The sequence below is a fragment of the Oncorhynchus gorbuscha genome, linkage group LG18, assembly GCF_021184085.1.
Source record: "Oncorhynchus gorbuscha isolate QuinsamMale2020 ecotype Even-year linkage group LG18, OgorEven_v1.0, whole genome shotgun sequence".
In the NCBI taxonomy this organism is placed as follows: domain Eukaryota; kingdom Metazoa; phylum Chordata; class Actinopteri; order Salmoniformes; family Salmonidae; genus Oncorhynchus; species Oncorhynchus gorbuscha.
The window spans coordinates 54,780,292-54,804,407 of NC_060190.1; the positions used below are offsets into that span (position 1 = coordinate 54,780,292).

The 24,116-nt window shown below is 44.8% G+C and overlaps 1 protein-coding gene across 1 annotated transcript in view; it reads left to right on the forward strand.

The window, feature by feature from the left end:
- LOC124004355 (membrane-associated guanylate kinase, WW and PDZ domain-containing protein 3-like) overlaps positions 1-24,116 on the forward strand; it is a 153,995-nt gene that overhangs the window by 81,092 nt on the left and 48,787 nt on the right. The gene's annotated exons all lie outside the window — the stretch shown is intronic.

Genomic DNA, 24,116 nt, shown 5'->3' on the forward strand with positions numbered 1-24,116 from the left:
TTTGGGTCCACCACCCAAAGGACATCCAGCCAACTTGACACAACTGGAGGAAACATTGGGTTTAACAACATGGGCTAGCATCCTTGTGGAAGGTGGTGCTCATTTTGCGTTGTGGGTTTGATCTCATTGTTTGTCTCAGAGTAGGGATGATGGATGCTGTCTTGGAACTGTAAGGAATACTAATCCAGAGAAGATACATACATACACTGCGTGCAAAACGTTAGGAACACATGCTATTTCCATGACATAGACTAACCAGGTGAATCCAGGTGAACGCTATGATCCCTTACTGATGCCCTATCCCATCTGGACAAGAAGAGTACCTATGTAGAATGCTGTTCGTTGACTACAGCTCAGCATTCAACATCATAGTACCCTTCAAACTCATCATTAAGCTTGAGACCACGGGTCTCGACCCCGCCCTGTGCAACTGGGTCCTGGACTTCCTGACAGGTCGCCCCCAGGTGGTGAAGATGGGAAACAACATCTCCACTCTGCTGATCCTCAAAACTGATCCCCACAAGGGTGCGTTCTCAGCCCGTGTTCTCCCTGTTCACCCACGACTGCGTGGCCATGCCTGCCTCCAACTCAATCATCAAGTTTGCTGACGACACTATAGTGTTAGGCTTGATTACCAACAACGATGTGACAGCCTACAGGGAGGAGGTGAGGGCCCTCGGAATGTGGTGTCAGGAAAATAACCTCTCACTCAACGTCAGCAAAACAAAAGAGATGATCGTGGACTCCAGGAAACAGCAAAGGGAGCACCCCCCCCCCTATCAACATCGAAGGGACAGCAGTGCAGAAGGTGAAAAGTTTTAAGTTCCTCGGTGTACTGTACATATCACAGACAAACTGAAATGGTCCACACACACACAGACAATGTGGTGAAATAGGCGCAAAAGTGCCTCTCCAACCTCAGGAGGCTAGAAAAATGTTTCTTGTCACCGAAAACCCTCACTAACTTTTACAGGTGCACAATTGAGAGAATCCTGTTGGGCTGTATCAACACCTGGTATGGCAACTGCACCGCCCACAACCGCAGGGCTCTCCAGAGGGGGGTGCGGTCTGTACAACGCATCACCGGGGCAAACTACTCAGGTGACACCTGCCTAAAACCTTTGAACAGTACTGTGTGTATATACACTGCTCAAAAAAATAAAGGGAACACTAACATAACACATCCTAGATCTGAATGAATGAAATATTCTTATTAAATACTTTTTTTCTTTACATAGCTGAATGTGCTGACAACAAAATTACCCAAAAATTATCAATGGAAATCAAATTTGGAGTCACACTCAAAATTAAAGTGGAAAACCACACTACAGGCTGATCCAACTTTGATGTAATGTCCTTAAAAACAAGTCAAAATGAGGCTCAGTAGTGTGTGTGGCCTCCACGTGCCTGTATGACCTCCCTACAATGCCTGGGCATGCTCCTGAGGAGGTGGCGGATGGTCTCATGAGGTATCTCCTCCCAGACCTGGACTAAAGCATCCGCCAACTCCTGGACAGTCTGTGGTGCAACGTGGCGTTGGTGGATGGAGCGAGACATGATGTCCCAGATGTGCTCAATTGGATTCAGGTCTAGGGAACGAGCGGGCCAGTCCATAGCATCAATGCCTTCCTCTTGCAGGAACTGCTGACACACTCCAGCCACATGAGGTCGAGCATTGTCTTGCTTTAGGAGGAACCCAGGGCCAACCGCACCAGCATATGGTCTCACAAGGGGTTTGAGGATCTCATCTCAGTACCTAATGGCAGTCAGGCTACCTCTGGCGAGCACATGGAGGGCTGTGCGGCCCCCCAAAGAAATGCCACCCCACACCATGACTGACCCACCGCCAAACCAGTCATGCTGGAGGATGTTGCAGGCAGTAGAACGTTCTCCACGGCGTCTCCAGACTCTGTCACATCTGTCACATGTGCTCTGTGTGAACCTGCTTTCATCTGTGAAGAGCACAGGGCACCAGTGGCGAATTTGCCAATCTTGGTGTTCTCTGGCAAATGCCAAACGCCCTGCACAGTGTTGGGCTGTGAGCACAACCCCCACCTGTGGACGTCGGGCCCTCATACCACCCTCATGGAGTCTGTTTCTGAACGTTTGAGCAGACACATGCACATTTGTGGCCTGCTGGGGGTCATTTTGCAGGGCTCTGGCCGTGCTCCTCCTGCTCCTCCTTGCACAAAGGCGGAGGTAGTGGTCCTGCTGCTGGGTTGTTGCCCTCCTACGGCTTCCTCCACGTCTCCTGATGTACTGGTCTGTCTCCTGTTAGCGCCTCCATGCTCTGGACACTACGCTGACAGACACAGCAAACCTTCTTGCCACAGCTGGCATTGATGTGCCATCTTGGATGAGCTGCACTACCTGAGCCACTTGTGTGTGTTGTAGACTCCGTCTCATGCTACCACTAGAGTGAAAGCACCGCCAGCATTCAAAAGTGACCAAAACATCAGCCAGGAAGCATAGGAACTGAGAAGTGGTCTGTGGTCACCACCTGCAGAACCACTCCTTTATTGGGGGTGTCTTGCTAATTGCCTATAATTTCCACCTGTTGTCTATTTCATTTGCACAACAGCATGTGCAATTTATTGTCAATCAGTGTTGCTTCCTAAGTGGACAGTTTGATTTCACAGAAGTGTGATTGACTTGGAGTTACATTGTGTTGTTTAAGTGTTCCCTTTATTTTTTTGAGCAGTGTGTATGTACTGTATATATATAGAATATTTATAGTTATTTATTTTTTACGGATAGCCAGGGGCACACTCCAACACTCAGACATGATTTACAAACAAAGCATATGTGTATAGTGAGTCTGTGTGGTATGACACAAAATCATGTTACGACCACAGATATCAATATTAATTTTATATATCAATATTTTGCTAAGTGGATGGGTCTCTACAGAAGGTGTAAACGGTATGGCCTAAATGGTTACTTTTACTTTCCCAGTGACTGGCAGACCACCCCCGCCCCCCCGGATCCCCAAAATGCTGGGACCCATCCTTCTATAAGAGCACACATTGCCACCCACAGAACAGAGGCAGATCAACCGCCAAAAGCATTTCCATCCTCGATTTGTATTATGTATAGCTATTAAAAATATATTACAAATCTTGCAGATCTTACTTTCCGTAATTAACCATTCATATTTGTAAAAATGTAAGTTGTTCATGCAAAGGATTGTTACCTCGTTTACAGTGTACATGGGATGTATCACATGTATTGATATGCATTATCTCTCCCTTTCTCATGTCTCTCTCTCTCTATCTCTCTCGCTTACTCACCCTGCCTGTCTGTTCTACCAATCATTGTCTTGTTGACCAGACAGAGCCTTTTAATGAGCACAGTAAACAATGCCAGGATGACAACCTCACTGGGCCTTTGTTTTTCTCCAGGCTGGAGGGTCAAGAGTGTATCGTACCTTAATTATCACAGGCCAATTGGTTTGACCGCTTCACCTGTCCCCCAGCCAGAAACGGGGATGGTGAAATGATCTTATAATTTCAAAAAATCTTCTACCCAATACCCTTTCATTTGAATTCACTTCTGAAATGACGCCAGTCTGAATGTCAACTTCTTTAAATGTGGAAAAAACAGATAACTATAGAGTACCAATGAAATGCTCTGTTCCAGGTTTTATTCCAATCAGCTTGGTGAATGGGCAGCAGGGTGGATAAATGTTTGCTAATCCATGACCTGGTTGTTTCCCCGGGGCTGTTTTCCTCAGGGTGCTGGGTCTTTGTTCAGACAGGATGTGACAGGCCATGACTCCCCCATGCAGACACACATACACACACATATCCACACACACATAATGTACACACAAACGCTCACACACTCCGCCATGTTGCTGTGTGACTGGGATGCCCCTCGGCTCCAGACTGGCGTCACAGTGGTGTCCACAAGCGTTAGCAGCAGACGTTCATAGCACCCCATCTGTCTGCCAGTATCATCACAGCAGGCTTAACGCGGATGCCCGTTCATCTACCATTGATCCTCCGCTTGTATTCTTCTCAACACGCATGTTGACAGTTGATTTCTTACTTTTCTTTTTATCATAAACTGTTGCTCAATGTGTACTCGCTTCCTCTTGTTTCGACAGCGTTGTTTTGTCTCAAACCCTGCTGGGGTACATGCGTCGGCTGCCAATTTTCCCTTTTATTTATACTTCTGACAAATACACAGGAGGGGTTTGGGATATTTATTTAAAGCTTTACTTCCTTTGTGTTGAATAATTGCCTTATGTTTTTATCTGGGACCAGATAAATGATGTTATTATGCTGAAATTATTAGTGAGGCAGCCATTTAAAAGCCTGGGACCCTCTTTAGTTAGCTCTCTTTAAATGAATAGATGAGACATTTGAATGCAGTTGAGTGTAGAGGATGGGATATTCCCAGGGAAGTAGTTTCTGCATCCAGCCAGTTACAGTATAGTGAAAGGCTAATGTACTATATTATGCCAACAGCTACTCTCCTTAGCAGGGCATTGTCAGACTGGAAGATGTCTGGGTTGCAGGGGAACATAATTCAGTAAGTTAAGAAGCTTCCAAGCCCGACAGAGTTTTAGCCATGATGACTCTAACACATCTGTAGTTGTAGTTTGCAGTAATACACACATACGTGGCATCATCCTGGTCTACACCCTCTCCTTTAACCACCACATAAGACAGACTGTCAAATCCTCATTCTTCCAGCTCTGCAACATTGCCAAAGTCAGATCCTCCCTCTCCCGCCCTGCCGCTGAAACCCTCAAACATGCATTCATCTCCTCCTGTCTTGACTACTGCAACTCACTACTCTCCGGCATCAACTCAAGCGCTCTCCATAAGCTCCAAATGGTTAAAAACCCAACTCCTCGCCAACACTGTCCTGGCAGCACATCACCCCTGTCCTCTGTGGTCTCCACTGGGTCCCTGTCTCCCAAGACATTGATTACAAGATTCTCCTTCTGACCTACAAAACCCTTCACCACCTTGCCTCTCTTTATTCCTGTTTTTGTTTAGTCTAACGTTTTGTTTTGTCCTTAAAAAGCACTAAATAATTCCCAGGTATTATTATTATTATTAAGGATTTTGTCATTGTGAGTTGTTCTATGGTATTCTGTAGCTCAGTTGGTAGAGCATGGCGCTTGTAACGCCAGGGTAGTGGGTTCGATCCCCGGGACCACCCATACGTAGAATGTATGCACACATGACTCTAAGTCGCTTTGGATAAAAGTGTCTGCTAAATGGCATATATTATTATTATCTATAATCTCTAAATTAGAATGATTTGTAACATGTTTTTATATGTGTTTGTTCATAAATGGTAATGTAAAAGAAGATCTGAGAAGGAATAAAAAGGGCTTATGCATGCTCAGTAACATTCTGCTAGGCTTTACATTAGTTTATTCAATATTTACATAGTGTACCTGTGCATACTTCTATTCCAGTCCGTGTCTGGATACTGTCATACACATACCAGCATTTCACAATTCTTTGTGACTTACTAGGGATGTATTCAGGGTCCTCAACAGTGGCCTTGATTTTGTTGGTCATTTCACTAACAGCTCTCCCTGGCACAGCATATAAAACATATTCCCCAGTCTGGGTGGTCAGCTCCTACATAGACACCCCAGGCCCTGCATTCACAGCAACACTGCCATCTCTCTGGCAGCTGCCAGACTAAATGAAATGCTGATGGAGCTGTTCCAGTAGCCCCACATTGATTGGGAGATGTAATGTTCTCCTACCAATCCCATGTTTCTGTCCAATTCCCTTAAATGTGTCTATGTTTAGTAGTCCTCTAACCTACAATAATGCTAGTTGAGGAACGCTCATCTCCGTTCTCTTATATCGAGGTGGAGTTGAGTATTGATAACTGGTCACGCGATTTGCTAGCAACAACATTGAGTCACCACCATCAGTTGAAACTCATAAAAATGGTAATCCTGAAAACGCTTACCTGTACCTACATTGCCTTGCAAAAGTATTACAAAGTGGGATTAAAATAGATTTAATTGAAAAATGTGTCAGTATACAAAATGCTCTGTAATGTCAAAGTGGAAGATTGAAAAAAAATTGTTAAATATAGAAATGAAATAACTAATATATAGTCATTGCATAAGTATTCATCTCCCTGAGTCCATACATGTTCGAAACACCTTGGGTAAGTCCCTAAGACCTTTATACACCTGGGTTGTGTAATATTGGTCCATTATTATTTTCAGAGTTATTCAAGCTCTGTCAAGTCTTTCCATAGATTTTCAAGGCAATTCAGGAACATTCACTGTCTTCTTGGTAAGCAACTCCAGTGTAGATTTGGCCTTTTGTTGTAGGCTATTGTCCTGCTGAAAGGTTAATTCCTCTCCCAGTGTCTGGTGTAAAGCAGACTGAGGTAGGTTTTCCTCTAAGATTTTGCCTGTGCTTAGCTCCATCCCATTTTTTTTTATCCCGAAAAACTCCCCAGTATTTTCCGATGTCAAGCTTACCCATACCATGATGCAGCCACCACCGTGCTTGAAAATAAGGAGGCAGTTAGTCGGTGAAGCGTAGTGTTGGATTTGACCCCAAAATAAGGCTTTGCATTTAGGCCAAATAGTGTATTCCTTGGCTGTGTTTCTTTTTGCAATATTACTTTAGTGCCTTGTTACATACAAGATGCATGTTTTGTCATATTTTTATTATTTTTATTCACTCTGTCATTTAGGTCATTATTGTGGAGTCACAACAATGTTCTTCATCCATCCTCAGTTTTCTCCCATCACAGCCATTGAACTCTGTAACTGTTTTAAAATCACCAATGGCCTCATGGTAACATCCCTTATCAGTTTCCTTACTATGCTGCAGCTCAGTTCAGAAGGATGACTATCTTTAATGTGTCTAGGTGGTTTAATGCATAATCCACAGCATAATTATTGACTTGACCATGCTTAAGGATATATTCAATGTCGGATTTGATATTGTTACCAATCACTCCCCTTCTTTATGAGGCTTTTGAAAAGCTCCCCGGTGTTTGTAGTTGAATCTGTGCTTGAAATTCAATAACTGACTGAGGAACCTTACAGATATTGTATTTATAAAAAAACAGAGAAAGGGTTAGTCATTTAAAGATCCTGTAAACTCCTATATTTTCCCACAGAGTGAGTCCATGTAACTTATCATGTGATTTAGGTTTGCCTAAACAAAGGGGCTGAATACTTATGCCATGATAATGTTTTCATTGTCAAATTTGTATTCATTTTTTAAAGGATTTTTTCTTCCACTTTTCTTCCACTTTGACAGAGTATTTTCAGTAGACTGTTGATAAAAAGTGACAATTAAATACATGCTAATCCCACTTTGTAGCATAATAAAGGGGTCTGAATACTTTTGCAAGGCACTGTTTGTTTGCCCTGTACAACTGCGGTCCTTCCACGTGCGTGGTGCGGAAATTCATACTTTTAATAGAAACTTTGAGCAACACAAACAGAGAGGAAGAGGCGAAGCGAGAGGTTTCACTCTCTCCAAAATCTGTCAAAAATAACCCAATGGTTTTCTATGGGCTTATTTTGGACCTAAGCTTGTCGCCTGCCTTTCCGACCTTGGGACAACGACTCCTATTTTGTTAGGGCAGAGACATGAGCATCTCGTCCTTACATACAGATCTCGGACTTAAGTAAAAAGTCAGTGGTTGTATTCAATACAAGTTTTTATCAAAATTTGAATTTGAATTTCAGCACCCCGCAGAAGGGCCACAGTTGTACAGGACAAACATAGGTACACATAAGTGTTTTCAGAATTTAAATTTGTACACATTTTTACGACTGATGGTGACTCACTGTTGTTAATAGAAAATTGTACAACCAATTATCAATATTCAACTCCACCTCGATATAAGGGAATGGTGTTGAGCGTTCCTCAGCTAGAGTACATTAATACCAGTGATGTCTGAGATACAGAGAGTGTGAATTAGTGATTGTGGGAGAGGGAGCCACTGTTAGGTTACGCTGTGAGGAGATTTTTTTATCTGTGTGTCAGAAGGCTCATTTCCTTTATGTGAGGAACAGCTGAGGATGCTGCCCCCCCCTGAGATGAGAGTAGGGCTCATTATTGTAGCCTCCTCATGCTATATGGTGAAGAAACACAAACACACACCCTTCACCTCTGACCCCCACAGAAGTGCTTTGGCCTTGTGCACTTTCAGATAGTGGTTGTGAGGAAGGCAAAGAAGAAAAACTATGCTGACTTTGACGAATCACTGTCCAATGATGGAGCATTTTAAACTGTGTTTTAGGGGGAAGGGAAAGATGGATGGACGGAGAACGAGGGCGACATAGGAGACCAATGTTTTGGTGACATTGCCGTTGAGCTCTCCTGATCCCTCATCTCTCATTCTGGATTCCCATGGCGGGTGGTGGTCCTGGGATCCCATCCATTATGCATGGCTGAGCTTTATTGCATTATGTTTTTTGGCTAACACACTTAGCAGGCTTGTAGCATGCAGTACACACACCCCAGCCCACTCCACAAAGCCAGTGAATAATTCAGGGGAAGGCAGGCAGGACATTAGGCTAGGGATGAAGGGCTTTAATCAAAGGCTCCAGAACCCGGCGCAGCCAACCCAGCACACCCCCATTGGCAGTATCACACCTCTGCTTGGCTGCTTTAAATAGGAAGTTGAGTTATATGCCTTCTAGAGCTGAGCCGCAAGCGACAGATATAATTGACTGTAATTAAGGAATGCTTGCATACTGTAAATAGAGTAAGCAGTTATCACACTTTCTAATTCTCTATGTAGAAAAACTCTACTGCAATCGCATACTGTAGGCAACACTACCCATGTTCATATCTGTAGTCCAGATATACAGAATGACTCATGCGTGAATCAGAGCATGAGCATCAGAGAATTTGTATATCCTCAGAGCATGTGCAGACCAGCTGGCTTGAGTGTTTTACGGACATATTCAATCTCTCCCTTTCCCAGTCTGTTGTCCCCACTTGCTATTGTTTGTGTACCCAAGAATGTGAAAGTAATTGAACTAAATGACTATTGCCCCGTTGTACTCACTTCTGTCATCATTAAGTGCTTTGAGAAGCTAGTTAAGGATCATCACTTCCAGCTTACCTGACATAAGAGGTTGTTGGCACCCTAATTGGGTAGGACGGGCTCATGATAATAACTGGAGCGGAATAGGTGGAATGGTATTAAATACATCAAACAAATGGTTTCCATGTGTTTGATACCATTCCATTCACTCCGTTCCAGCCATTACTATAAGCTGCCCTCCCCTCAGCAGCCTCCACTGCCCTAGGCCCACTATAATTTGCATACCACCCCAACAGATACACAGATGACGTAATCGCCATTACACTGCACACTGCCCTATCCCATCTGGACAAGAGGAATACCTATGTAGGAATGCTGCTCATTGACTACAGCTTAGCATTCAACACCATAGTACCCTACAAGCTCATTAATAAACTTGAGGCCCTGGGTCTCAACCCCGCCCTGTGCAACTGGACTTCCTGACCGGCCAATCCCAAGTGGTAAAGGTATGCAACAACACCTCTGCTACGCTGATCCTCAACACTGGGGCCCCAGAGGGTGCATGCTCAGCCTCCTCCTGTACTCTCTGTTCACCGATGACTGTGTGGCCACGCACGTCTCCAACTCTATCATCAGATGACACAACAGTGGTAGACCTGATTGCTAGCAACGACGAGAGAGCCTACAAAGTTGTGGTGAGGGCCCTGATGGAGTGGTGCCAAGAAAATAACCTTTCCCTCAACGTCAACAAAACAAAGGAACTGGAAGGACCTCAGCCACCCGAGCCATGACCTGTTCACCCCTCTACCATCTAGAAGGCGGAGCAAGTACAGATACATCAAAGCTGGGACCGAGAGACTGAAAAACTGATTAAATTTCCAGGCCATCAGACTGTTAAATAGTCACCACTAGCCGGCCTCTGCCCAGTACCCTGCCCTGAACTTTAGTCACTGTTACTAGCCGTCTACCACCCGGTACACAACCCTGTACCTTAGAGACTCCTGCCCTATGTACATAGTCATTGAACAGTGGTCACTTTAATAATGTTTACACATTATTTTTACCCACATTATATGTAAATACTGTATTCTAGTCATGGTTCATCCTATATAACTACTTCTATACACACCTTTTCTATTTATATACTGTCCATAATGTCTATACACACCCTCATACACATACAGTGCATTCGGAAAGTATTCAGACCCTTTTACCTTTTCCACATTTTGTTATGTTAAATTAATTGTTTTCCTCATCAATCTACACACAATACCCCATAATGACACAGTGCAAACAGGTTTTACAAAACTGAAATACCTTATTTACATAAGTATTCATACCCATTGCTATGAGACTCGAAATTGAGCTCAGGTGCATCCTATTTCCATTGATCATGTTTTTGATGTTTCTACAAATCGATTGAAGTCCACCTGTGGTATATTAAATTAATTGGGCATGATTTGGAAAGGCACACATCTGTCTATATAAGGTCCCACAGTTGACAGTGCATGCCAGAACAAAAGCCAAGCCATGAGGTCAAAGGAATTGTCCGTAAAGCTCAGAAAGACCGAATTGTGTTGAAGAACCGATCTGTTGAAGGGTACCAAAACATTTCTGCATCATTGAAGGTCCCCAATAACACAATGGCCTCCATCATTCTTAAATGGAACAAGTTTGGAACCACCAAGACTCTTCCTAAAGCTGGCCGCCAGGACAAACAGCAATCTGGGGAGAAGGAAACCTGGCACCATCCCTACAATGAAGCATGGTGGCAGCAGCATCATGCAGTGGGGATGTTTTTCAGCGGAAGGGACTGGGAGACTAGAGGGGAAAAAACGATTTAATGCATTTTCGAATAAGGCTGTAACGTAACCAAATGTGTATAAAGAGGTCTGAATACTGTCTGAATGCACTGCATATATATTTATATTCCGGACTCATTGCTCGTTCAAATATTTCTATATTTCTTAGTTCCTTTCTTTTTCTTTTGGAGATTTGTGTGTATTTTTAGGTATTACTGCACTGTTGGAGCTAGGAACATAAGCATTTCACTACACCCGCGATAACATCTGCCAAATATTTGAATCATTTATTCATGCCTGCAAGTCACCTGTCACAGCTTCTAGCAGTAGTGGGTGGAGGAGTCAGGTGCAGAGAGCAGAAGTAGTTAAATCGTGATCTTTTAATCCAGAACAACAAGTAACGGTAACGCCAAACACTAAGGCACATCACTTAAACCAGCCCAAGAGCAGGACCAAACAGTCCTGAGAAAATAGTCCATGAGAATACACACCTCATGAACAGAAAAACAAGCCCGCACATAAGCAGGCGGGCATACCTGGTTTAAATAGCCCAAATCAAAACCCAAACAAGAAACAGGTGTAACAAATCAGACAAAACTAACTGAAACAGAAAAGGGGATCGGTGGCAGCTAGTAGACCGGCGAAGACGACCGCCGCCCGAACAGGAAGAGGAACCACCTTCGGCGGGATTTGTGACATCACCAATGTGAATATGTTATCTACACATACAGCTGTACATTTTGTAAACATTACACATCTCTTCTTGTCTCTTCTCCTATTCCATAGCCCGCTATGTGTTGTTTAGGGCCTTACTTCCCTCTCTCATCCCCCATAGGGTCCCTCAGACCACTTCCCCACCCACCACTACCTCTCTTCCACTGCATTCCCTCTCAACTCCCTTTCTCTGCACCCGTCCCTCTTCACTCTTCACAGCCAGGCTCCCTCGGGTGCTAATCCTGTGTGAATTGTTGTGGAGCTGCAAAGGATTATGTTGTGGAGCTGCATGGTCTGGAGGAAAGTTCACTCATACTTGATTCTTAAATAACTGTTCCTAGCAGGCTAATAACAGGTTTTAATTGATTATGTTCATTGGGTGTGATGTATTGTATGTATGATCCCTTTGCACACCAGGGGAAGACCAAGCTAAGAGTGAGTGGCAGTGTTGTCTATAGTGATGTCAAACTGATTTGCAGCTGTAATAGAAAAAAGCTGTCAGTTGATCAAATACTTTTCGTCACATATTGTCTTATATATTGATTGACCATTAGATTGCTGTGGTCTCTGATGTATGCTGCATGTATTTTAGGTTCTGCACACTGACTGACTGCTATGTTCTGTACTTATTAGTATTCATCTATGGATATGATAGGCTGTCCTGTTACAGTCTGATTAGCACTGTGAGGTGGGGGTGCTATGGGATGTGGGGGGTTTATGGGTGTTATGGCCCATAAAGGGAGGACATGCCCAATGAAGCTTTACAGATAGGATACTTAACTTAACCTTGAGATGATCAAGATAAACACTGTCCCTCCTCATCATCATTCCCCTGCTCTTCCCCCTTCTCTCTCGTTCTTTCTCTCCCTCCCTCTCCCTTTCTCTCTCTCTCATACTCTCTCACCCTCCTTTCTCCTGCTCCTCCTCCTCTTCTCTCTCTCTCTGATCTGAAGCCAGCTCATCTGTGCCATGGCAGAGCATACGGCTGCAGAGGCTGTATTAAATCCTGCAGAGGCTGTATAATATCCTTTCATTACATTAGTGAAAACCTAAAGTCTTGTTCAGTAGTTTCATAGAAGGAAATCAATTGAAATAAGTACAGCTGGTGGTTCTTCTGAAGGGCCAAGCAGCCAGTTGTGTTTATGCCTGATAATTACTATGGCGGAGCAATTACTCCTCAGCAGCACTCGTAGTGTCATCCCCCCTCATGAGTATTAGGATAATGGCTGCCAACACTCCTTGTTTCATCCCCCTGTCTGTGTATGGTAGTAGAAGGTTGGAGGCCCTTGTAGTGAGGGGAGTGAGGAGAGATAGGCATGTCCTCTTCATCAGCCCATGCAGAAGAGCCTGAGAGAGAAGCGTGCATTTTCATAAATGTCCAACTTTCCATCTCATCCCTCATGTCTCCAGGGATTCATCACGTTACATCATGCACTTGCTCAGCAGACATTCCTACTGAAATGCATTTTCAAGTCAACTGCTCTAAGAATACCAGAGGAGATGTCTGTTGCATAATGTGTCTGCAGAAAGAGCTTGTTCCATCTCCCTTCAATGGCCCGCACCTGAATATGTCTCTATCGACTATGCATCCATCATCGATTTCCACTCAGAGAATTAGCAGGCCCTATGAATTTGGCCACGTGAAAATGGGAGACAGAAATTGAATTCTTCTTAATGTTTACAGCAGATTAGGTTTTGAAAACATATTATTTCTACATGGCAAATCACAGCTGCAGACTGTGTGTATGTTTGTTTGTAATAATTTGTTGGGAACTTATATTTGTCCTATTTCACACATGTACAAGTGTGTATTATTACACATGTGAATTGGAAATGTGTTTTTTTGCATATCTCATCTATCCCTGAGACACCTTCATATAGTGGGGTCACGGCCAGGGTCTGCCAATATCAACGGCGACCCTTGAGACATTAGAGTTAAGTGCCTTGCTCAGGGGCACATTGGCAGACTTTTTACCTTATCGGCTCAGGGATTCAAACTAGCAACCTTTCGGTTACTGGCCCAACACTCTAAGCGCAAGGCTTCCCTATAAGCTGTGGTAATCCTTCTGGTGGTCAAAGTGGAGCTTGTGGTGGAACCAACCCTGAAACCTCATTTGCCGAAATTTGCCTGGTGTGTGTGTATTTGGGAGTGTATGCATGCATGTGTGTGTACACAGGCATGTTTGTGCATGTGTGCGTGCGTATCTGTGTGTGCAGTGGCCCATGTGGAAACATTTGTAGTCCTCGGGAGGAAAGTTTCCATCTCTGGTGTCTCTGGGTACATCTCTCTTCCTCTCAGTATTCTCTCCCATTTATCAAACAACACATCCACTCTTTACTCACCTCTCTTTACTCACCTCTCTTTACTCACCACTCGTTACTCGCCACTCTTTACTTACCACTCTATACTCACCTCTCTTTACTCACCTCTCTTTACTCACCACCTTTACAAAGGTCATGGCAAAAACCTGGCCTTCCAGTTGAACCTTTGAGCCAGGTTTTCATATGAGTCATACAGAGATGACCCCAGGAGACAGTCAGCACCTTTTCTATCTCTGTGTTTTGTCTATTACAATTGACAGGGTCCAGTAGGGCCAAGAGCTCCACTAAGAAACAGACATATACTGTAGAGACAAGCCTTCAGTGCTTTCCCATCCACTTCCAGGCTTGTAAGTGTCAGCACACTTGGCAGAGCTCCCTCAGCAGTGAGCTGGGTGGCAGGCAGGCCCTCGTCCCCGGCCGTCGGAGCACATGATTGATTTTCCTCAGCTCCTCATTGGAAACATGAAATCCCTTTTCTGTCATGTGTTGAGTATCAGTTGAGTGCCTCTGAGTGTGGCCATGATAACCACCTTACACTTTACAGCGCCACAGGATTAGGGCTCTGCCTAGGGACTCTCTCTGCAGGTCTATGGTACATCTCTCAGCTAGGTGGTGTTGGAGAGAAGTGGCTTAGTGGAGCATTTCTCTCTTAAAGGGCTATCTCCAGCTGTGTACCACGGCCTTCCTCTGCCTGCCCGCAAGCCACACAACCAGCAGAGCAGCCATGTTGCAATCATATCTCTGCAACCACCACATCCTTCTGCACTAATTTGCTGTACTATGGTTAGTGAATCAAGTACAGCTCCTATACAGTTATATTTTGACTCTTTTTACAAGTGCTTTTCTAGGCCTGACTGTGGTTTACAGAGCTCGTTATCCCGCTCCTGCCGTGGTGTCTAAGGTGTCTGCAGCAGTAGTGGATGGCCCAGCACCCAGCCAATTAGAGATGTGCATTCTCTGTTTCCAGTCCAAATGTTTCCCTATGGGTTTAGCTAACCAGCTTAGTTCCCCCAATAAGGCCTTATGATGGGGATGGGCAGGTGAGAGCTAGGCTGCTGCAAACATCCCTGTGCTATTTATCTGCTGTCTTATTAACCTGGCACACAACACCATCCTTTCTCCTTCCTCTCCTACAGTAACAGCAGGAGAGGCCAGGTTTAACACCTAATGAATGTGAAGGTATATATTCAAGTCTTGTATAGTCCTAAACCATTTACTTGTTTCATTTACCAGTATCGTTTACCATTTACCAGTATCGTTTCAAAACAGATTTTTGATCAATCTTGGATAATAGGATTTGGATAGGCATTAAGATGAGATGAACATTAGGAGTGTCCACAGCCAAAGAGTAGACATTTTGGAATGGTCTCATCTGACTCTTCATGGTCTCATTCAGATTGAACTTCATCTCAAGTTAGCGCTACAGCCAAACAAAGGATCTCTGCACCAAGCAACACAACATTATGTTGTGAGGAGACTGAGAGGTGGGGCAGTGGGGTCGAGCTCTCACAACAATCCCTCACTCTCCTGAAGATGGCCGCTAGCCCTCGAGATGCTTTTTGCTCATTCAACAATGAAATGCACAGCATTGGGGGACGATAACCTATCACTTCAAGAGGCTCACAAACAATGCCCTTCTCCCGCAACAAGACGCTGACAAACGACAGAGGAGCAGTGGCCTGTGGTCAAACAGACAGAGTAGCAGTGGCCTGTGGTCAAACAGACAGAGGAGCAGTGGCCTGTGGTCAAACAGACAGAGTAGCAGTGGCCTGTGGTCAAACAGACAGAGTAGCAGTGGCCTGTGGTCAAACAGACAGAGTAGCAGTGGCCTGTGGTCAAACAGACAGAGTAGCAGTGGCCTGTGGTCAAACAGACAGAGTAGCAGTGGCCTGTGGTCAAACAGGCAGAGGAGCAGTGGCCTGTGGTCAAACAGACAGAGGAGCAGTGGCCTGTGGTCAAACAGACAGAGGAGCAGTGGCCTGTGGTCAAACAGACAGAGGATCAGTGGCCTGTGGTCAAACAGACAGAGGAGCAGTGGCCTGTGGTCAAACAGACAGAGGAGCAGTGGCCTGTGGTCAAACAGACAGAGGAGCAGTGGCCTGTGGTCAAACAGACAGAGGAGCAGTGGCCTGTGGTCAAACAGACAGAGGAGCAGTGGCCTGTGGTCAAACAGACAGAGGAGCAGTGGCCTGTGGTCAAACAGACAGAGGAGCAGTGGCCTGTGGTCAAACAGACAGAGGAGCAGTGGCCTGTGGTCAAACAGACAGAGTAGCAGTGGCCTGTGGTCAAACAGACAGAGGAGCAGTGGCCTGTGGTCAAACAGACAGAGTAGCAGTGGCCTGTGGTCAAACAGACAGAGTAGCAGTGGCCTGTGGTCAAACAGACAGAGTAGCAGTGGCCTGTGGTCAAACAGACAGAGTAGCAGTGGCCTGTGGTCAAACAGACAGAGTAGCAGTGGCCTGTGGTCAAACAGACAGAGTAGCAGTGGCCTGTGGTCAAACAGACAGAGGAGCAGTGGCCTGTGGTCAAACAGACAGAGGAGCAGTGGCCTGTGGTCAAACAGACAGAGGAGCAGTGGCCTGTGGTCAAACAGACAGAGGAGCAGTGGCCTGTGGTCAAACAGACAGAGGAGCAGTGGCCTGTGGTCAAGCAGACACTTATTTTGCTGCACAGATCCTTTACTCTTGTTTCAGTCTCATCTAAATGTCGAGAAGCACGCATATAAATTAATTTAGAAATTAGCTCCTTCAGTCGAAACCTTGACATAGATCAGTAGCCTTGGAAGGGATGTGTTCTCACAATGTGAGTGAGTGAGTGAGTGAGTGAGTGAGTGAGTGAGTGAGTGAGTGAGTGAGTGAGTGAGTGAGTGAGTGAGTGAGTGAGTGAGTGAGTGAGTGAGTGAGTGAGTGAGTGAGTGAGTGAGTGGAGAGTTCATGGACGAAAGGGAGCCTGTGCATCACTCAAGGGCTGCCTGCCACAAAACAGTGACTGGAGCAGATATGATCGTAACAGCAATGGCTACGATGATAATTGGAGTTTCTTCAGTCAGTCAGTCATGCCTCAGACCAGGATCCATCTTCTCCGATTGGCCTTTAGTTCCCCCGTCACAATGGCACGCGGTTAATAAGCCCGTTGTAGTCAGGCTCATATCTGAGGCCATTGAGGATGATGACTGTGATATAATCCCACATTTCCCTCATCATTCACTAGCGGATGACAGGACTAATGCTGAACCCAGCCAGCCAGCCAGCAGGAGATGATACTGATTGATTGACTCAACCACATTATTCTCATTATTATCTTTTGCTGTTTTAGTCTATATGTGCCAAAGCTAATGAGATGCAGTTGAAGTGATTGCAAATTAAGGCCTTTTCGTGTTTTGATTTAGACACTCAGTGTAATAGCAACAAATAAACAGCCCTGTAAATGCATTCTGATTCAATCATATTCTCTTCCTGCGGCCGCCTGCTAGATTGATTACTTCCTGATGTGAGTGTTACGTTATGTTCTCTCTGCTGTGGTATGTGTTGTGGTTGGAAAGGGGTATGCTTGGAGGGGAAGCGACTCTGCCACTCTGTCTGACGATGTGTCACCTGAAGTCAGGGAAAGTGGCAGGGTTTGTGCATCACTGTGCTTCTCTCTCCCATGTTCCTCACCGTGTTCTCTATGCCGGTTTGCTTTCCCTCATTTCTTTTCTCTTTTTTTTCCTTTTCAATTATGGAGTACATCTGGCCGTGTTCTTGCTTCACAGAAACATGACTTCACTTTTACGGAGACATGAGTTGACAACAGGCCTGGGATTAGGACGAAGGCCTTTTCTGAACCATATTGAACGACACAGTCTACTTGAGTCACACTTGTTTTTGGATAGAACTATGAAATTCACATCTGTCTCTCTCCAGCAGAGTGCTGCGGTAATATGAGTATGTGCGTACGTACGTGCATGTTTGTCTGGGTGTGTGTGTGAGAGAGAAATGGGCCAGTATGTTACACTGTAGTGGATTGGGTGGATAAATGTGCTCCATTCACATGTGAGTGTAGTCATACTGATTGCTCTGTTGATCTGAGCTAGATGCTAAATGAGGCTCCTCACTGAGATGGGATAGGTGTGTGTGTTTTACTCTCCAGCTGTATCAGACTCCACGGACCCACAAATTATATAACAAGAAGGGACCGCCTACAGCAGGGAGACAGAGAGATGGACAATGAAGAGATGCAGAATGACTGAGAGGAAGAAGGAGAGCAAACTAGAACAGAAGTTAGAGGGGGGAAATGTGATAAAGAGTGAGAAAGAGCGACACCATGAGTCAGTGTCCTGAGGGTAACCCTCTCCTCCCTCTCGCCCCCTCACAGATGCTGGGATCCTCATTACAGTCACTGTTCTGCTGACTGCTGCTAATCATGAACCTGAGAGGAGGAAGGTCATCCCTCCTCTCTGTTGCTCTTTGGCTCTGCAGGGGGAGGTATGGAGGTAGCTTATGGTTGGTTAACTTTAATATGGGTGCAGCTGTGACCATGTGAGCCTGCTACAGCAAGCTCTACAAATACTGCTATAGGTTGAGGCTCTATTCTAGGGCCTTGTACTCAATTAGACAGTTGCAGCTGCTGAAGCCTACACAAAGTGCTGGTTATATAAGTGTAGAGAATTAATTTACAGGGCTGTAGTGAGACTATAGCCTTTCCTACTCCTACACAGGCTCAATCCAGACACCGTTTACTGTCTGAGTTGCAGCTTGACCCGCATTGCACCTACAGAGAGAGAGAATATGAAGCCATGATGAACAGGACACCAACATCCTGCCATTAGTCACAGGATGTAGTGTTGTGATTGGGCCTCACTGTGTTGTGGCATAGAGCTAGAGCATACACCCATAGAGCATACACTCATAGAGCATACACTCATAGAGCATACACTCATAGAGCATACACCCATAGAGCATACACTCATAGAGCATACACTCATAGAGCATACACCCATAGAGCATACACCCATAGAGCATACACTCATAGAGCATACACTCATAGAGCATACACCCATAGAGCATACACCCATAGAGCATACACTCATAGAGCATACACTCATAGAGCATACACTCATAGAGCATACACCCATAGAGCATACACTCATAGAGCATACACCCATAGAGCATACACTCATAGAGCATACACCCATAGAGCATACACCCATAGAGCATACACCCATAGAGCATACACTCATAGAGCATACACCCATAGAGCATACACCCATAGAGCATACACTCATAGAGCATACAATCATAGAGCATGCACTCATAGAGCATACACCCACTGCTATGCTAGTAAACGCCTTGGGGCCAGCAAACAACTCAGCCATATGGAGGAAGGGAATGGATGTGCATGTCCTCTGTATTACACAAATTTGGGACTTATCTAGGAAAAGACTTTCGGCCAAATAGAGAAGATACCTTGGTATGTTGCGGTCTGGTACTAAACCTGTTGGTTTAGGGGAATCTTCATTTTGTGGCATTCAGATATCAGAATAAATGACCTCCCTGAAGAATTCCACATGCACATACGAGAGTTGTGGAACAAAACAACAAGTCACCATAAGCTGCATAGCTGTGTCTTTTGGAAACAGACCAATTAGGTGACTGTGATATCTGTCTCTCCTTTACCCAGTGCCAGCTCTACATTCCTCAGCCCCGCTCTTCTCTGCATGATGCCAGTCAGATGCTGCCGTGTGTGTGTTCTGTGTGTGTGCTTGCGAGCATGTTCTTCCCTCAGTAGCAAAGTGTTAGTGTAAGTGTGGAGGCTCTGAGTCAAGCACCTCACCAGGGGCGTCTGACTCGGCTCTGTCTGCTCCGCCTCTCTGCTGGTATCTGCCCTGAGATGCTACAGGCTCTACAGAGGATTACTTGTTTGCTGATGCTAAAGAAAACTCCAAAGAGATATTGAATAATTCCTGTGGGTGACCTTCCACTTGTGAGTGACTCATTCATCTCTAACGAATTTGAGGATGAAAAGGTAGTGTAATAAATAGGTACAAAAATAGAGACTGACTGAAAAGCTCTTAATCAAAGGAATCTATCTTTATGAATCATGCCCTGATTAAAATACCTGGAAAGGATTCTGGTTCCAATTGTTGCTTCCAATAGCGTGTACGGTAATGGAAAGAGTCACTGTAGATAGATGGAGGAAATGGATAGGTACTGTGGCAGTACAGAGAGGCACGGGGGGGGGGGGGGGGGGTCTAAAGGGGGGGGGGGGTGTAAAGAAGAGTACACTGAGAGAGAGCTGATAGAGCAAAGAATGTGAGGTGAAGTTCTCTCTCTCTCTCTGGCTGACTGCAGTCTCTAGAAATACATACAGCATACAGCATACAGGGCTGACTGGGTACAGTGGAGGCCATTGAGTCTCCACCTGAAGAGAGGAAAGCTGATACAATGTTATCTGTAAAGAGGAGGAATGAGACTCATCTCTGATGTGACAACCTCAACAACACCTTCTGACACAAAGACGGCACTGTACAGCCACGGGGTTGGTGACATGGTTGTGTGTGTGTGCATGTGTGTGTGTACATGTGAGTGCATGTGTGCTTGCGTGCCAGCACCAGGAGCCTTTCAATAAAATAGCATTGTAACACATTCAGAATATAAACATATAAACAGGTCAACATTCACAAGGACACAGGGCCAGATGGATTACCAGGATGTGTACTCCGAGCATGCGCTGACCAACTGGCAAGTGTCTTCACTGACATTTTCAACCTCTACCTGACCGAGTCTATAATAACAAAATGTTTCAAGCAGACCAGCATAGTCCCTGTATGCAAATTGAAGTTGGTCTAAGGTTTCTGGGATAATGGTGTTGATGTGAGCCATGACCAGCCTTTCAAAGCACTTCATGGCTACAGACGTGAGTGCATCGGGTCGGTAGTCATTATGTCCTTGTTCACTCTTGACTATTTGGCCAGGCACAACTCCAACACCATCATCAAGTTTGCCGATGACACAACACTGGTAGGCCTGATCACCAACAACGATGAGACAGCCTATAGGGAGGAGGTCAGAGACCTGGCCGTGTAGTGCCAGGACAACAACGTCTCCCTCAACGTGGAGATGATTGTGGACAACAGGAAAAGGAGGACCAACCCCGCCCCCATTCTCATCGACGGGGCTGTAGTGGATCAGGTTGAGAGCTTGAAGTTCCTTGGTGTCCACATCACCAACAAACTATCATGGCCCAAACACACCAATACAGTCGTGAATAGGGTACGGCAATGCCTATTCCCCCTCAGGAGACTGAAAAGATATGGCATGGTCCTCAGATCCTCAAAATGTTCTACAGCTGCACCATCGAGAGTATCCAGACTGGTTGCATCACTGCCTGGTATGGCAACTACACGGCCTCCAACCGCAAGGCACTACAGAGGGTAGTGCGTACGGCCCAGTACATCACTGGGGCCAAGCTTCCTGCCATCCAGGACTTCTATACCAGGCAGAGTCAGAGGAAGGCCCTAAAAATGGCCAAAGACTCCAGCCACCCTAGTTAAAGACTGTTCTCCCTGTTACCGCACTGCAACCGTAGTGCCAAGAGGCTTCTAAAACTGCTTCTACCCCTAAGCCATACATCTTCTGAACAGCTAATCAAATGGCTACCCGGGCTATTTGTATTGACTCCCGTCCCATTTTTACGCTGCTGCTGCTCTCTGTTTATTAGCAATGCATAGACACTTAAACAATATAACATGTAAATATTACCTCAATTACCTCGACTAACCTGTGCCCCCACACATTGACTCTATACCGGTAACCCCTGTATATAGCCTTGTTACTGTTATTTTATTGTTGCTCTTTAATTATTTGTTAATTCAATTTTTTGTATTATTATTATTTTCTTTTTTTTACTTCGGTTTATTTAGTAAATACTTTCATAACACTTGTTTGTCTTAACTGCATTGTTGTTTAAGGGCTTGTACAGTGCCTTGCAAAAATATTCATCCCCCTTGGCATTTTTGTATTTTGTTGCATTACAACCTGTAATTTAAATGGATTTATATCTGGATTTCATGTAATGGACATGTACAAAATAGTCTAAATTGGTGAAGTGAAATGAAAAAAATGACTTATTTCCAAAAATTAAAAAAATAAATAAAGGGAAAGGTGGTGCGTGCATATGTGTTCACCCCCTTTGCTATGAAACCCCTAAATAAGATCTGGTGCAACCAATTACGTCCAGAAGTCGCATAATTAGTTAAATAAAGTCCACCTGTGTGCAATCTAAGTGTCCCATGATCTCTCACATGATCTCAGTATATATACTCTCATCACAGTACACCTGTTCTGAAAGGCCACAGAGTCTGCAACACCACTAAGCAAGGGGCACCACCAAACAAGCGGCACCATGAAGACCAAGCAGAAGTTGTGGAGAAGTACAGACCAGGGTTGGATAATAAAAAAATATCAGAAACATTGAACATCCCACAGAGCACCATTAAATCCATGATTAAAAAATGGAAAGAATATGGCACCACAACGAACCTGCTAAGAGAAGGCCGCCCACCAAAACACACGGACCAGGCAAGGAAGGCATTAATCAGAGGAGGCAACAAAGAGACTGAAGATAACCCAGAAGGAGCTGAAAACCTCCACAGCGGAGATTGGAATATCTGTCCATAGGACAACTTTAAGCTGTACACTCCACAGAGCTGGGCTTTATGAAGAGTGGCCAGAAAAAAAGCCATTGCTTAAAGAAAAAAATAAGAAAAAACATTGGTGCTTCGCCAAAAGGCATATGGGAGACTCTCCAAACATATGGAACAAGGTACTGGTCAGGTGAGACTAAAATTAGCTTTTTGGACATCAAGGAAAATGTTATGTCTGGCGTAAACCCAACAACTCTCATCGCCCCGAGAACACCCATGGCAGCATCATGCTGTGGGAATGTTTTTCATCGGCAAGGACTGGGAAACTGGTCAGAATTGAAGGCATGATGGCGCTAAATACAGGGAAATTCTTGAGGGAAACCTGTTTCAGTCTTCCAGAGATTTGAGACTGGGACAGAGGTTCACCTTCCAGCAGAACAATGACCCTAAGCATACTGCTGAAGCAACACTTGAGTGGTTTAAGGGGAAACATTTAAATGTCTTGGAATGGCCTCGTACTTGTTCTCGTACTAGATTTGCTACCTTTCCAGCTGCAGTCTGTAAGGCTATCATCTAGGACTCACTTCTTCTTGAGTGATCAATAGTTCAGAGTTCATACCATTTCACGTGTAGAGCAAGCTTCCACGTTTCCTGGCCTGTATGGTTGACATTAGAATTAGCCCTTTTAAACGTGAGGACAAATCCTCACGGTATTCAGAACTTGTTTGACTTTTTGTTATGGAGAGTGGATATTCAACTTTTCGCCACCGCAACTCACGCTGGGGTTTGCTTAGTTCAACGTGAATTGGGTCACGGGGGCTCTTATATAAATGTAGAAAATGGGTTGGTTCGTAATTTCCAACCAATGCCTATTCGCTTGGGTGTGGCTACTGACTTAGTTCAACTTTACAGGGAAGCCCATTTTCTTATTTAAAAGTTAACATCACATTACATCATTTCGCAAATAGTTTCATCTTTACTCGTTCATTTTATACAATAATTAGATGCAAACCTCATAACTGAGGGACCTGTATGAACAGAGTTAGGATAATGTGGCTGTATTATCTTTCATAAGGTCACAAACAAAACGGACCGGGTCGTAGTTGGCTTCTCCACCGACAGTTTACACATTCTCAAAAATAGGAGTATTGTTCAATTCTCAAATTCTGGGACTTAGTAGAATTGGACGGGGGAATCCCTTTGTCTTACTGTGAAACTCTCTCTCAATTGCATGGTCAGGGAGAGTCTCTGTGGTATTTACGACGTGGTTGTAAGGTCGTAAAACTGCCCCCCCCCTGGGTGGGGGTTGGGGGGGTTTGTTCACATCTCTGCTAGCCAAATCACTGAAAGGACTAGCGTCATGACAAGGTGAATACTTTTGCAAGCCAGTATAAGTAAGCATTTCACTGTAAGATCTACTTGTTGTATTCGGCGCATGTAAAAATACATGTTTTATTTTTGTTCAGTATATTACACCCTACGCTGCATCCCCATTGTATCACCAGCTATATCTACTGTAGGGGGCTGTTCCTTTCTGAAAGGATGTATTAGTATTCATAGCCATGCGTACAGAGTTGTGTTAAGCAGAGTTTTGTCCGCCCGGCAGAGAGTAGAGAGGAGAGAGAGGGAACATGATGATTACT